We start from the raw sequence: 12,845 nt of genomic DNA, 5'->3' as shown, positions 1-12,845 counted from the left end.
TGGGAGGCGTCCCTACGCGTAATGGTGGTATACTGTGTTGACACTCTGACACGTCTTGCAGCATCTAGCGTGACAAGGTTGGATGGCATCATCCTGAAAGCTGGGCAGTTTGCTCAAATCGTGATCTGTTTGAGGTTTGGTGGTTGTTTAAAGTTGAGAAGTGGAGGCGTGAGGAAGTTCTTGGCGAGATGCTCATCCTCATTAATAATGTGTTGCAGGCTGCGAAGAACATGGCGTAGTTTTTCGGCTCCTGGGAAGTACTGGACAACAAAGAGTACACTTTGGACAGGCAACAACGAAAAGTGATGGCCAAGTTCAGTACCCATGGGTATGGCCTCAACCGGGACCTTGGGTTCATGTCATACTACAGGTGACCACATTGCATTGTGTATGTATACACACACACACACAGACTCCGACAGACACACGGTCACGCAGACCCTCTCTTAAAAGCTCACATATACATTCCCACATTCTCACATGCACCCTCTCACAGACTTATACCCGTTTGCACTCACAGTCACACACATACACACACTCTCTCACAGACACTCCTAACCCATGTGCCCTATGAAACAGCAATTTACATATGAAAGAACTGAAACCAACATGTTCATTCTAAAAGATGAGAGACATAATAAACAATCAAAGTATTTTTCCATGTATAATTTCAGTTACATCACACTGTAAACTTTTGCTATAAATTCTATGTCTTATGATCTTATACTCCACAACCACCTGAAGAAGGAGCAGCGCTCTGAAAGCAAGTGCTTCCAAATAAACTTGTTGGACTATAATATTAATGTGTGTGTGATTTTTATTCAGCAATCACAGCCCAAGTTTGAGGTAGCAATAGAATCCCAAAATACATTTCTTACACATGTTAAAATTCCATTACTATGGTGTTACATTTTTTTATCCAGAGTACACAAAGGTTTGAGAGGCTTCTGTCCTGGAAGACAGGAGATGGGTTAAAATGTGTTAAATGCTGACTGCTAGTTCAGATGGGATTAAGAGTGCCTGTCTGGTCTGCGTACATAATTAGGAGGTGGTAGTCCTTTTGTCTTTTAAGTTGATAAATGTTAGTAAAAAAACAGGCCTATATGCTCTAAATAAATTAGAAATTGTACCTGCACTTAATAAAAGAATAAAGGATATTAAACTCATTACTGCAGCTGGGTTGTGAGATTTATTTATTATTTGCCAGTATGGGTGTCATTCATTCATGCAATTTCATGGAAGCACTGTTTGTCAGTTTTTTAAAGTGATAATGGCCCAGTTAAAAGGTATTTAGCAGGTATTTATTAATTGGGGGAGCTATTCAGGTCTGGGAGATGGTTAGTAGGAGCTAATTAATATTATAATGTTTCGTGGACACTTGATGGGGGTGGTACTATTCTGTATGTTACACTTATTCAGAGGTAAACACTGCTGGTAGCAAGGGCTGATAAGGTGTGAAAATGAGGTAATGAGTATGAAAGGGTTGTTTTAAATTTGGGTAGTAAAATATACTACAGAACCATGGTTTTATGAATGAATGAATGACACCAGGTTACAGTAAATAATGGGTTAGTAAAAGGTTATGAATGAATGAACAGGAACCTGGTATTAATGAATATAGCAAGCTGGTGAGTGAGCAAATAAGGATACATAATGCTTTATTATAAAAGATCTCCATTCTACCCTCAGTTAAATCAATTAATCAGCTATGTATGTCATGTAACAGTACCATAAATAGATATAGAACTCAAACTTTACTTAAGGGATATTATGTCTATGCCCATAGTTGGTGATATTAATCAACCTCAAAGAGTCTGCGTCAACAAGAATCCAGATTGTATGGTATTTGTTGCATGAACTAATACATACCAAATCATAGAATCTGTACAGTGTGGATGCAGGTCATTCGGCCCATCGAGTCCACCTGACCCTCCGAAGAGCATCCCACCCAGATCCACTCCCCCTATGCTAGTATTTCCTATGGCTAATCCACCTAGCCTGTACATCCCTGGACATTATTGGCAATTTAGCATAGTCAATCCACCTAACCTGCATATCTTTGGACTATGGGAGCAAACCAGAGCACTCAGAGGAAACTCACGGAGACAGGGAAAGAATGCGCAAACCCCACACAGACAGCAGCACGAGGGTGGAATCAAACCCAGGTTCCTGGTGCTGAGAGGCAGCAGTGCTAACCATAGAGTCACTAGGCTGCCTCAAAAGCGGCACATGGAGTCCAGAAATGTACAGCATGGAAACAGACCCTTCAGTCCAAATTGCCCATGCTGACCAGATATCCTAAATTAATCTAGTCCCATTTGCCAGCACTTGGCCAGTATCCCTCTTAACCCATCCAGGTGCTTTTTAAATGTTATAATAATACCACCTTCCACCACTTCCTCTGGCAGCTCATTCTGCATGAAAATGTTGCCCCTTAGGTCCCTTTTAGAGCTTTCCTCTCTCACCTTAAACCCATGCCTTCTGGTTCTGGACTCCGTCACCCCAGGGAAAGGACACTATTATTTACCCTATCCATGCCCCTCATGATTTTATAAACCTCTATAAGGTCACCTCTCAGTCTTCAACAATCCAGAGAAAACAGCCCCAGCCTATTCAGCCTCTCCGTACAGCTCAAACCCTCCAACTCTGGCAACATCCTTGTAAATTTCACCGAGATGTGCGCGGGAGGAGCGGAGGGCTGCTGAAAAGGTGAGTAAAACTGTTTAAAATACTTACCTCAGGCATCAGGGCCTCCATTTGTCGAGAGGTGCAAGGGGGGAGTGGAGGACTGGTGGGACGGTGTGTTAAAAAAAAAACAAAATTTTTTGAACAGAGTGGCGAGGAGAGAGGCCGGAGAGAAACGAGGGCTGCCAGGAAGTTTTTAAGTGGGTGAGATCTAAACCCGACACCCTACACCATAGGGCCTCTCTCCCAGCCACTTCCTCTCACCTTACTAAGAGTCTGTAAACTCGGTAAGTTTTCAGGTTTCCTTATTTTTTGAACTTTTCTCCTCTTCCTTTATTAAGTCCTGTGCGGGCTTTGAGAGTAGTGGGGTATGGATGTTAGGGCAGTTGCATGTTCCTCCTGCAGAATGTGGCAGGTGAGAGACACAACACATGTCACTGCCAACCACATCTGCGGGAAGTGCACCCAACTCCAGCTCCTCAAAAACAGAGTTAGGGAACTGGAGCTGGATGAACTACGGATCATCCGGGATGCTGAGGGAGAAATTGAGAGGATGTACAGGGAAGTGGTCACTCCTCAGACACAGGATAAGGACAGTTGGATTACAGTCGGGGAGGAAAGGGAACCCACAAATGGGGCAGGGATTCCCCTGTGACCACTCCCCTTAGCAATAAGTATACCGTTTTGGATACTGCTGGTGGGTATGACCTACCGGGGGAAGCCATAGTTGTCAGGTCTGTGGCTCAGAAGGGAAGGGGGGAGAGTAGAAAAGCGCTAGTGGTAGGGGACTCAATAATTGGACAGATTGACAGGAGATTTTGTGGTCTCCCGGAAGGTATGTTGCCTCCCTGGTGCCAGGGTCCAGGATGTCGCCGATCGGGTTTACAGGATTCTGAAGGGGAAGGGTGAGCAGCCAGAAATCGTGGTACATCTGGCACCAATGATATAGCCAGGAAAGGGATTGAGGATCTGAAAAGTGACTACGGAGAGCTAGGTTGGAAACTGAAGAGCAGGACGAGTAGAGTAGTGATCTCAGGTTTGCTACGGGTGCCATGAGATAGCGAGGCGAGGAACAGTCAGCGAATGCAGTTTAACATGTGGCTGAGAGGCTGATACAGGAGGGAGGGCTTCAGATACCTAGATCATTGGGATGCCTTCTGGGGAAGGTGGGACCCGTACATGAAGGAGGAGTTGCACCTGAACAGGAGGAGCACAAATGTCCTGGGTGGGAGATTTGCTTGTGTGGTTCTGGAGGGTTTAAACTAGTTTGGCAAGGGGGTGGGAATCAGAGCCACATGTCTCAGAGAGGGGCAGTTGTAGACGGGACAGTGACAGGATGCATGAATCTATCGGGAAGATTTCTCCCTTGATGAAACAAAGGGTTAAAGTGTATCTGCTTTAACGCAAGGAGTGTCAGAAATAAGAGTGATGAACTTAGAGCATGGATCAGTACTTGGGGCTGTGATGTTGTGGCCTTAATGGAGATGTGGATTTCACAGGGGCAGGAATGGTTGCTAGATGTTCCAGGGTTTAGGACGTTTAAAAAGAACAGGGAGGGTGGAAAAAGAGGGGTGTAGTATTGCTAATCAGAGAGTGCATCACAGCTACAGAAACAAAGGTTGTTGAGGAAGGTTTGTCTACTGAGTCAGTATGGATGGAAGCTAGGAACAACAAGGGAGCAGCCACCTCCTTGGGGGTTTTCCACAGACCCCCTAATAGCAGTAGCGAGATTGAAGAACCCATACGCCAGCAGATTTTGGAAAAATGCACATGTAGCAGGGTTGTTGTTATGGGTGATTTCAACTTTCCCAGTGTCGACTGGAACCTCCTTAGTGCAGATGGTTTGGATGGAGCTGTTTTTATCAGGTGTGTTCAGAAGGGTTTCCTTACTCAGTATGTTGATAGACCGACGAGGGGAGTGGCCATGTTGGATTTGGTGCTCGACAGTGAGCCAGGACAAATGTCAGATCTCACGATGGGAGAGCACTTTGGTGAAAGTGATCACAACTGCCTCACATTTACCATAGCCGAGGAGAGGAAAATGAGCAGTTACCAAGGGAAAATATTTAAATGGGCCAAGGAAATTATGATGATATCAGACAGGAGTTGGGAGCAATTGTTCCACAGAAAGGATACAGCAGACATGTGGAGACTGATTAAGGAGCAGTTGCGAGTGATGCACAAATTTGTTCCTCTGAGACAGGTAAGGGGGTAAGATTAAGGAATCTTGGATGACGAGAACAGAGGAGCTTCTCGTTAAAAGGAAGAAGGCAGCTTACATAAGGTGGATGAAACAAGGATCTAGCACAGCTTGAGAGGATTACAGGCTTGCTAGAAAATAGCTCAGAAATGGACTGAGGAGAACCAGGAGGGGGCACGAGAAAGGCTTGGCAGGAACAATTAGGGAGAACCCAAAGGCGTTATACGTGAGGAATAAGAGAATGATCAGGGAGAAGGTAGGGCCGATCAGGGATACCATAGGGAACTTGTGAATGGAGTCTGATCAGATGGGGGAAGCCCTAAATGAGTTTTTTGCTTCGGTCTTCATTAAGGAAAGGGACCTTGTGAATGGAAACTTTGAGGAGCTTTGATCCAGGCTTGAACAGATCAAGATTGATGAAGTTGATGTGCTGGAAATTTTGGTAAACAATAAGATTGATAAGTCCCCAGGGCCAGACCAGATTTATCCTAGGCTGCTCCGGGAAGCGAGAAAGGAGGTTGCTAAGCCGCTGGCGAAGATCTTTGCTTCCTCACTCTCCAAGGAAGTCGTACAGGAGGATCAGAAGGAGGCAAATGTTGTTCCTCTTTTCAAGAAGGGTAATATGAAAATCCCTGGCAATTACAGACCAGTCAGTCTTATGTCTGTGGTCAGCAAGGTTTTGGAAAGAATTCTGAGGGTTAGGATTTATGACTATTTGGAAAAGCATTGTGTGATTCAAGGCAGTCAGCATGGCTTTGTGAAGGGCAGGTCATGCCTCACAAATCTTATTGAGTTCTTTGAGGAGGTGACAAGACAGGTCGACGAAGGTTGAGCAGTGGATGTGGTGTATGTGGACTTCAGCAAGGCATTTAATAAGGTTCCCCATGGTAAGCTCATTCATAAATTCAGGAGGTATGGGATACAGGGAGATTTGGCTGTCTGGATTCAGAAGTGGTTGGCTGACAGAAGACAGAGAGTGGTTGTAGATGGAAAGTATTCTGCCTGGAGGTCAGTGTTGATTAATGTCCTGTGCTGCTCTTTGTAGTTTTTATAAATGACTTGGATGAGGAGGTTGAGGGGTGAGTTAGGAAATTTGCAGATGAAACAAAGGTTGGAGGTGCCGTTGATAGTATCCAGGGCTATTACAGACTGTAGCGTGATATAGACAGGATGCAGAGCTGGGCTGAGAAATGGCAGGTGGAGTTCAACCTGGATAAATGCAAAGTGATGCATTTTGGAAGGTCAAACTGAAATGCTGAATATAGAATTAAAGACAGAATTCTAGGCAGTATGGAGGATCAGAGGGGATCTTGGTTTCAAGTACATAGCACCCTCAAAGTTGCCACCCAAGTGGATAGGGTTGTTAAGAAAGCATATGGTGTTTTGGCTTTCGTTAACAGTGGGATCGAGCTTAAGAGCCGCAAGGTTTTGCTACAAGTTCCTGGTGAGACCACACTTGGAATATTTTGTCCAGTTCTGGTCGCCTCAGTATAGGAAAGATACAGAGGCTTTGGAGAGGGTGTAAAGAAGGTTTACCAGCATGCTACCTGGACTAGAGGGCTTGCCCTATGAAGAGAGGTTGACTAAGCTCAGACTTTTCTCTCTGTAGAGAAGGAATAAGAAAGGTGACCTGATCGAGGTATACAAGGTAATGAGAAGCATGGATAGAGTCAATAGCCAGAGACTTTTCCCCAGGGCAGGATTGACTGGCACGAGGGGTCATAGTTTTAAGATATTAGGAGAAAGGTATAGAGGGGACGTCAGAGGTAGGTTCTTTATGCAGAGAGTTGTGAATGCATGGAATGCGTTGCCAGCGGTGGTGATAGAAGCAGATTCATTAGGGACATTTAAGCAACTGCTGGACATGCACATGGATAGCAGTGAATTGAAGGGTGCGTAGGTTAAGTTATTTTATTTTAAATTAGGATTAATCCTCGGCACAACATCGTGGGCCAAAGGGCCTGTTCTGTGCTGTAATTTTCTATGTTCTTTTTTCTAAATCTTTTCTGAAAACCACTGAATAAAGAGATCTTGGAATGCAGGTTCATAGTTCCTTGAAAGTGGAGTCGCAGGTCGATAGGATAGTGAAGAAGTTGTTGGTATGCTTTCCTTTATTGGTCAGTGTATTGACTATAGGAGTTGGGAGGTGATATTGCAACTGTACAGGACATTGGTTAAACCACTTTTTGAATATTGTGTGCAATTCTTTTCTCCCTCTTATCGGAAGGATGCTGTGAAACTTGAAAGAGTTCAGTGGCTGTACAGGACATTAGTTAGATCACTTTTGGAATATTGTGTGCAATTCTGATCTCCCTCCTACTGGAAGGATATTGTGATGGAAGTACTCAGATCATATCAACCTGGTAGCATGTTTTATCCTCAGGAAACCACATTGATTCTTTCAGGCAGACCTAGAGTATGTGTTTCCTCTTGCAGGGGAAACTAGAACCAGAGGTCATAAATATAAGATAGTCAATAAAATCCTGAAAATCCAAGCTGAAACTGTTTGCCAGGATATATAGGTATTTGCTTCCCAATTTAATGCCTCAGACTTTCTTTTCCCCAAAAATGTGATATTGGGTTGGAGGTTTATGAATTTTGTTTTAGATTCTAAAAAAGTGGACTGAGAGTAGTGTGGATCTTGCAGCTGCTCCTGAGATTCAGGCTTATTTCTAGATTTACTTGTACATTTACATGATTAAGAATATGTGGAGGGATATGGACCAAGAGCAGGGAGGTGGGTTTAGTTTAGTTTGGGATTATGGTCAGCATGGACTGGTAGGACTGTAGGGCCTGTTTCCATGCTGTATGAGTCTGAACCTATGAGTAGGAGGGCTTCGGCTGTTGAGTTAAATGGATTAATAATGGATAATCAATGTATTTCAATTCTTAATGTAGAATAATGATATTTAATGTAATAGGGTCATGACTATTAATTGATTTTTAAAAATATTAATGTATAAGCATCCTGATTATTGAAACAATGGACAGCTCAATGGACTGCATCAATTTGACAGCAAAATGAATCATATAATTAAATAAATTAAAACTTGATTATTAATATAATAGGCTGTTGATTATTTGTGCAATATGGTCCATAATATGGACCAGACCAAACCCCCTCAAAAAGATAGTCTAGACCCTAACCTTTTACTATTTTAAAGGTAAATGTAAGATCTTGCCTTCCAGATGCAATTCACTTGGTCAAAGTACTGGATTTAAAGCAAAACACATTTTGATCATCCGCTATAGTTAAAATACAACAAAGGAAAGAAGAAATTGGAATCTGTTGGAAAACTTAACAGAACAAAAGATACAGTAACTATTATTAATTATCTGTTCCAATAGAGCAACATCTGATAAACACACCCTTGGAAAAGGCAAATTCAAAAAAACAGATTGTCTCACATGCAGTTCTCCAATCCTAGAGGAAAGAACATCAAAAGACAACTCTGATAGAGAGAGAACTCTAGCTTTCAGCTCTAATTGAGAGAGGGAAGAAGCAACTATCACTTCTTCAAGACCCCCCAAGCAACTGCTGAAAGTTAAACCCAAAATCCCTGGTTCAATGTGTGGGAGCTTCACCACATCCATTCAGGCTGTTCCAACTTTTAAAAAATATATACAAGGCTTTACAAGTTATTTATCTTCTTAGGCTGTTTGGTGCCTATCCCTCAATCTCTCTCTAAAAGTAACCAGGACAAAACACACCTCATAAAGCTATAATATTATCATATTCATTTGTATAGATTTTTGATTCCATGAAAATGAAACAAAAAAAAAGGTATCAGGAAGCAAAATGATGCAGTCAGTTCCCACTATGGTAGTACCAAAATATTAGTTCCTTGGAAAGGAGACAATCTGTAGCAGCTGATGCCATCACAGGAAGTGACTCTCAGTTGCAGGAACATCCCAATGTCCTTGACCTTGATTTCTCTCTTCCTTGTTTTCTTCATCCTTTTTCTTCAGGCCTGAAGCACCCAGGTCCCCTCCTGCTCCTACTACCTATTCAGGCCCCCATCACACAGCAGCACTGCGATGAACACGAAAGTGGATTCTGACTCCAAAGTCAAATGGCAACATAAATCCTCATCATGAAATGGGATCATTATTTTAACATTCATAGAAAAGCAGAGTGTGACCTAGGCCTTGTTGTAACTGAGCTGTCCCATTGCATGGAGGTTTCTATGGCTATAAAGACATATAAAAAAGCCATTCATTTTCTCAAGCAAACAACAAAGAAACTGTTGACTGGTAACAGCTCCAATACTTTAATGTGCAACATAATGTATTTGTACACGAACTGAAGATATTAGACCAGCCAAGGGTCTGATTGTCTGCAGATTCTTGGAACAGTTTCTTACTTGGCCTTGCAGCCAGCACGATGCCTTAAACAGCAATTGGCCTGCTCCTCTTGGCTTGCAGCTGCTGATATACAGTTTATCAGAAACCAGAGTTGTATCCATTAACATTGCAGCTAAGGAAAGAGTGATAACCCTGTCACAATATGGGGTGAACAATCACTGGCTGCAAATGGAAAACACTTTGGCTGTCAACAAGCCACCACCAACTCCTCCCTATCATTTCCATCTTGAGGCACTCTCATAATTCCTGACCTCCCTCAGCCTGGTCTACCTCTCTCGACATGACTGCTGAGGCTATGAAGCTATCAGGCCTCTTTGCTTGAAAAGCAAGTAATATCACCAAGTCATTCCTGCTGCATTGTAAATCTATAGAATTCTCTACCCTACAGTGTTGCAAATGCTCCATCATTGAATGCATTTAAGGCTGGCATAGACAGATTTTGGTTTTTTTGGGATAAGGGGGAGAGTGAAAATGTGGAATTGAGGTTAAATACACATTTCTTATGATTTTTTGGGACCCTCACTTGGACTGACATCAAAGTCCCAACTCATGGTAAAGCTTTACCCCATGTGTTCATTTCTGTTGCCCATATATACTTATCACGTATTAATGACAGAGATTTCACAATACAGAGATCCCCATTGTATTAGTGAATTTTCATATCTTTATTGGCCATTGGCTTTCCCAAGATAACTAAATGATTGGTGGCAGCTGGATCTAACTTGACGGATATAGGAGTTAGGAGGTCATGTTACAGCTGTACAGGATATTGATTAGGCTACTTTTGAAATATAATGTGCAGGTTCTGGTTTCCCTCCTATCGGAAGGATGTTGTGAAACTTGAAAGGGTTCAGAAAAGATTTACAATGATGTTGCCAGGGTTGGAGAATTTGACCTATCGGGAGAGGCTGAATAGGGTAGGGCTGTTTTCCCTGGAGCATCGGAGGCTGAGGGTGACCTTACAGAGGTTTATAAAATCATGAGGGGCATAGATAGGATAAATAGACAAGGTCTTTTCCCTGGAGTGGGCAACGAGGGAGCATAGCTTTAGGGTGAGAGGGGAAAAGTTTAAAAGGGACATAAGGAGCAACATTTTCACACAGAGGATATGGAACTAGCTGCCAGAGGAAGTGATAGAGGCTGGTACAATTGCAACATTTAAAAGGCATTTGGATGGGTATATGAATAGGAAGGGTTTAGCGGGATATGGGCCAAGTGCCGACAAATGGGACTAGATTAGGTTAGGATATCTGGTCTGCAAGGATGAGTTGGACCAAAGGTTCTGTTTCCGGGCTGTACATCTCTATGACTCTGTTCTTTTTGTAAACTGTCAGTAATAGTCAAAACTTTGGCTGATTTTTTCCTCCTGGAGCATTGTCATTGGCACAAGTACAACTGAGAGGAGAAATCAAAATCTCACGGAGAAGAGCTAAATCATTTGATAGATGGGGGAAACAAATGATTGGACCGCTGAGGAAGCCCAGAACACACAAGACTAACAGCGCGAATTAACATAAGCAGAGAGTTTACATTCAAAGCTATCAAGCATGGCTGGGTGCAGAGAGCCCTTTCCTCTGTGTCAGAAGGTTGACAGCTCCAGCCTTGCTCCAGAGATCTAAGCACACAATCCTGCCTGGAACTCCAGACTGGTACAGAGCGAGGACAGTAAAGAGGTGCCTTCTTCCAGAAGGGGCACTACACTGAGGTCCTATCCATCCTCTCTGGTGAATGTATAAGATCCCCGGCACTATTTCAAATAGCTGAAAATGGGTATATGAATAGGAAGGGTTTAGAGGGATATTGGCCAAGTGCTGGCAAATGGGACTAGATTGAGTTGGGATATCTGGTTCGCATGGACGAGTTGGACCGTAGGATCTGTTTCTATGCTGTACTTCTCTATGACTCTGGATAGGGAATCAAGAAGGTAAGGGCATAAATGTCAAATTGTATTAAGCTGTTCAGGAGTGATGTCAGCATGAACTTTGTGATTTGAAAGGCAGTGAAGATCTGGAGCCCTTTCTCTCAAGAAAGTTGTATTTGTCATGCAGTTAAAATATTCAAGATTAAGGTTGACAAGTTTTGGTTTATATTCCAGAAATATAACAGCAGTCACATTGTGATAAGCTTGAAATCAATCTAATTGAGTGATGGATCAGGCTCAAAGGCCTAAATGGTCTCCTATGCTCTTATTTTCCAGTGTTAAATCAGGGGAGCATTTTAATCAGAAATATTTCCGTTAGCTTTACCATTGATCTCAATTGAACTTAAATGTACTGCAGGATATTATGTCTATCCATCATGTTGTGTTTTATTATGCATATTAATCCTTAAACTTGGCAGCTTTTCACAAGCAACAGTCTAACAAGAATTTGTAACCAGTAGTTTCAGCTTGCATGCTGTGATGGAGAAACAAATTCAAAACAAGACAGTAATAACCCAGCTGAAATAGTAACAGTTAACTAGGAACCCAAAGCTAAATTTGTTATTGTACATCTGGGCTTATGAGACAATAACTAAATGGGCAATATTTCCTAAAGTTGTGCATGGATGGAGGGCATCAAGCCAACTTCAGATGACAACTTAAGCATCAGACCAATTCATTGCCTGTGCATAGCCTCAGGTTTTGATGTTCTAACTCTGCAGTCCACCACAGAACGTTGATAATTCCATGAGATGGTGAATCATAGAATCTTAAAGCATACAATATAGAAGGCAAATATGTGTATGGAATTCTAAGTTAGTTGCTGTTTGACCTCCAAAGAGACAGCAGGGCTACAGGCAGAGTTGACAGCCTGCCACAGACCATCCATCTCTGTCTCCAAGTTGCTACCTGGAAAAAAACCTAAACTTTGCCTGTGAGAAGGAAAACTACTGGGCCCAGCTCACCAATAAACTATTATTTGACACTGTCCTCCAGGAAGTTGTAATTGGCATGAAATGTTTTTTAATATTTCTGGAATCAGAACTTGTAAATTACCTATCCTGTCTTAATTAATTTCCTGAGTCCTTGTTTGTGTGTGTCAAGTAGTTCCTCTGCATCCTCTGTTTTGTGAATAAACTCTGACCTTGATTTCATTTTAAAGGAAATTGCTGTGTGTTTTTTAAAAATTTGGGGAACAAATTTGGCCTGCCTCACTAAAGGGCAGGAATAAACAAGGAAAGTACTTAATCAAACAAAGCCTCACTGTCTTGGGTTTAAGAGAGGAAAAGCGATCAGAATTTAAATTCACCCCCATACTATGTGACACATTGTCATGTTAAGAATCCTCATGGAACACTTCCCCATTGCCTGAATGAGTGCCACTCCACAACAATGCACAAGAAGCTCAACACCATCCAGTACAAAGAAGTCCCATTTGATTGACAACACATTCTTCACCTTTAACATTCACTCCCCGCACTCCAGCTGCACAGATGTATACTATGTACTAGATGCACTGCAGAAATTCACCAAGGTTCCTTTGACAGTATGTTCCAAGCCCATGATATCTACCATCTTGAAGATACATCGGAACATCAGTCCCTGCAACCTCTTGTCAAAGTAGTATACCATCCTGAATTGAAACTATATCATTACTCTTCTGTTGCTGGGCCA

General features: G+C 42.5%; 1 protein-coding gene across 16 annotated transcripts in view; it reads left to right on the top strand.

The window, feature by feature from the left end:
• mtss1lb (MTSS I-BAR domain containing 2b) overlaps positions 1 to 797 on the top strand; it is a 175,356-nt gene extending 174,559 nt beyond the window's left edge. For all 16 annotated transcript variants that reach the window (XM_072547644.1, XM_072547633.1, XM_072547643.1 and 13 more), the window contains one exon: positions 219 to 797. The gene's annotated coding sequence lies outside the window, so the exon portion shown is untranslated. The remainder of the gene's footprint in view (positions 1 to 218) is intronic.
• The last annotated feature ends 12,048 nt before the right edge of the window (positions 798 to 12,845 follow it).

The sequence above is a fragment of the Chiloscyllium punctatum genome, chromosome 26, assembly GCF_047496795.1.
Source record: "Chiloscyllium punctatum isolate Juve2018m chromosome 26, sChiPun1.3, whole genome shotgun sequence".
NCBI classification, from domain to species: Eukaryota; Metazoa; Chordata; class Chondrichthyes; order Orectolobiformes; family Hemiscylliidae; genus Chiloscyllium; species Chiloscyllium punctatum.
This window is presented reverse-complemented; position numbering and strand designations above follow the sequence as displayed.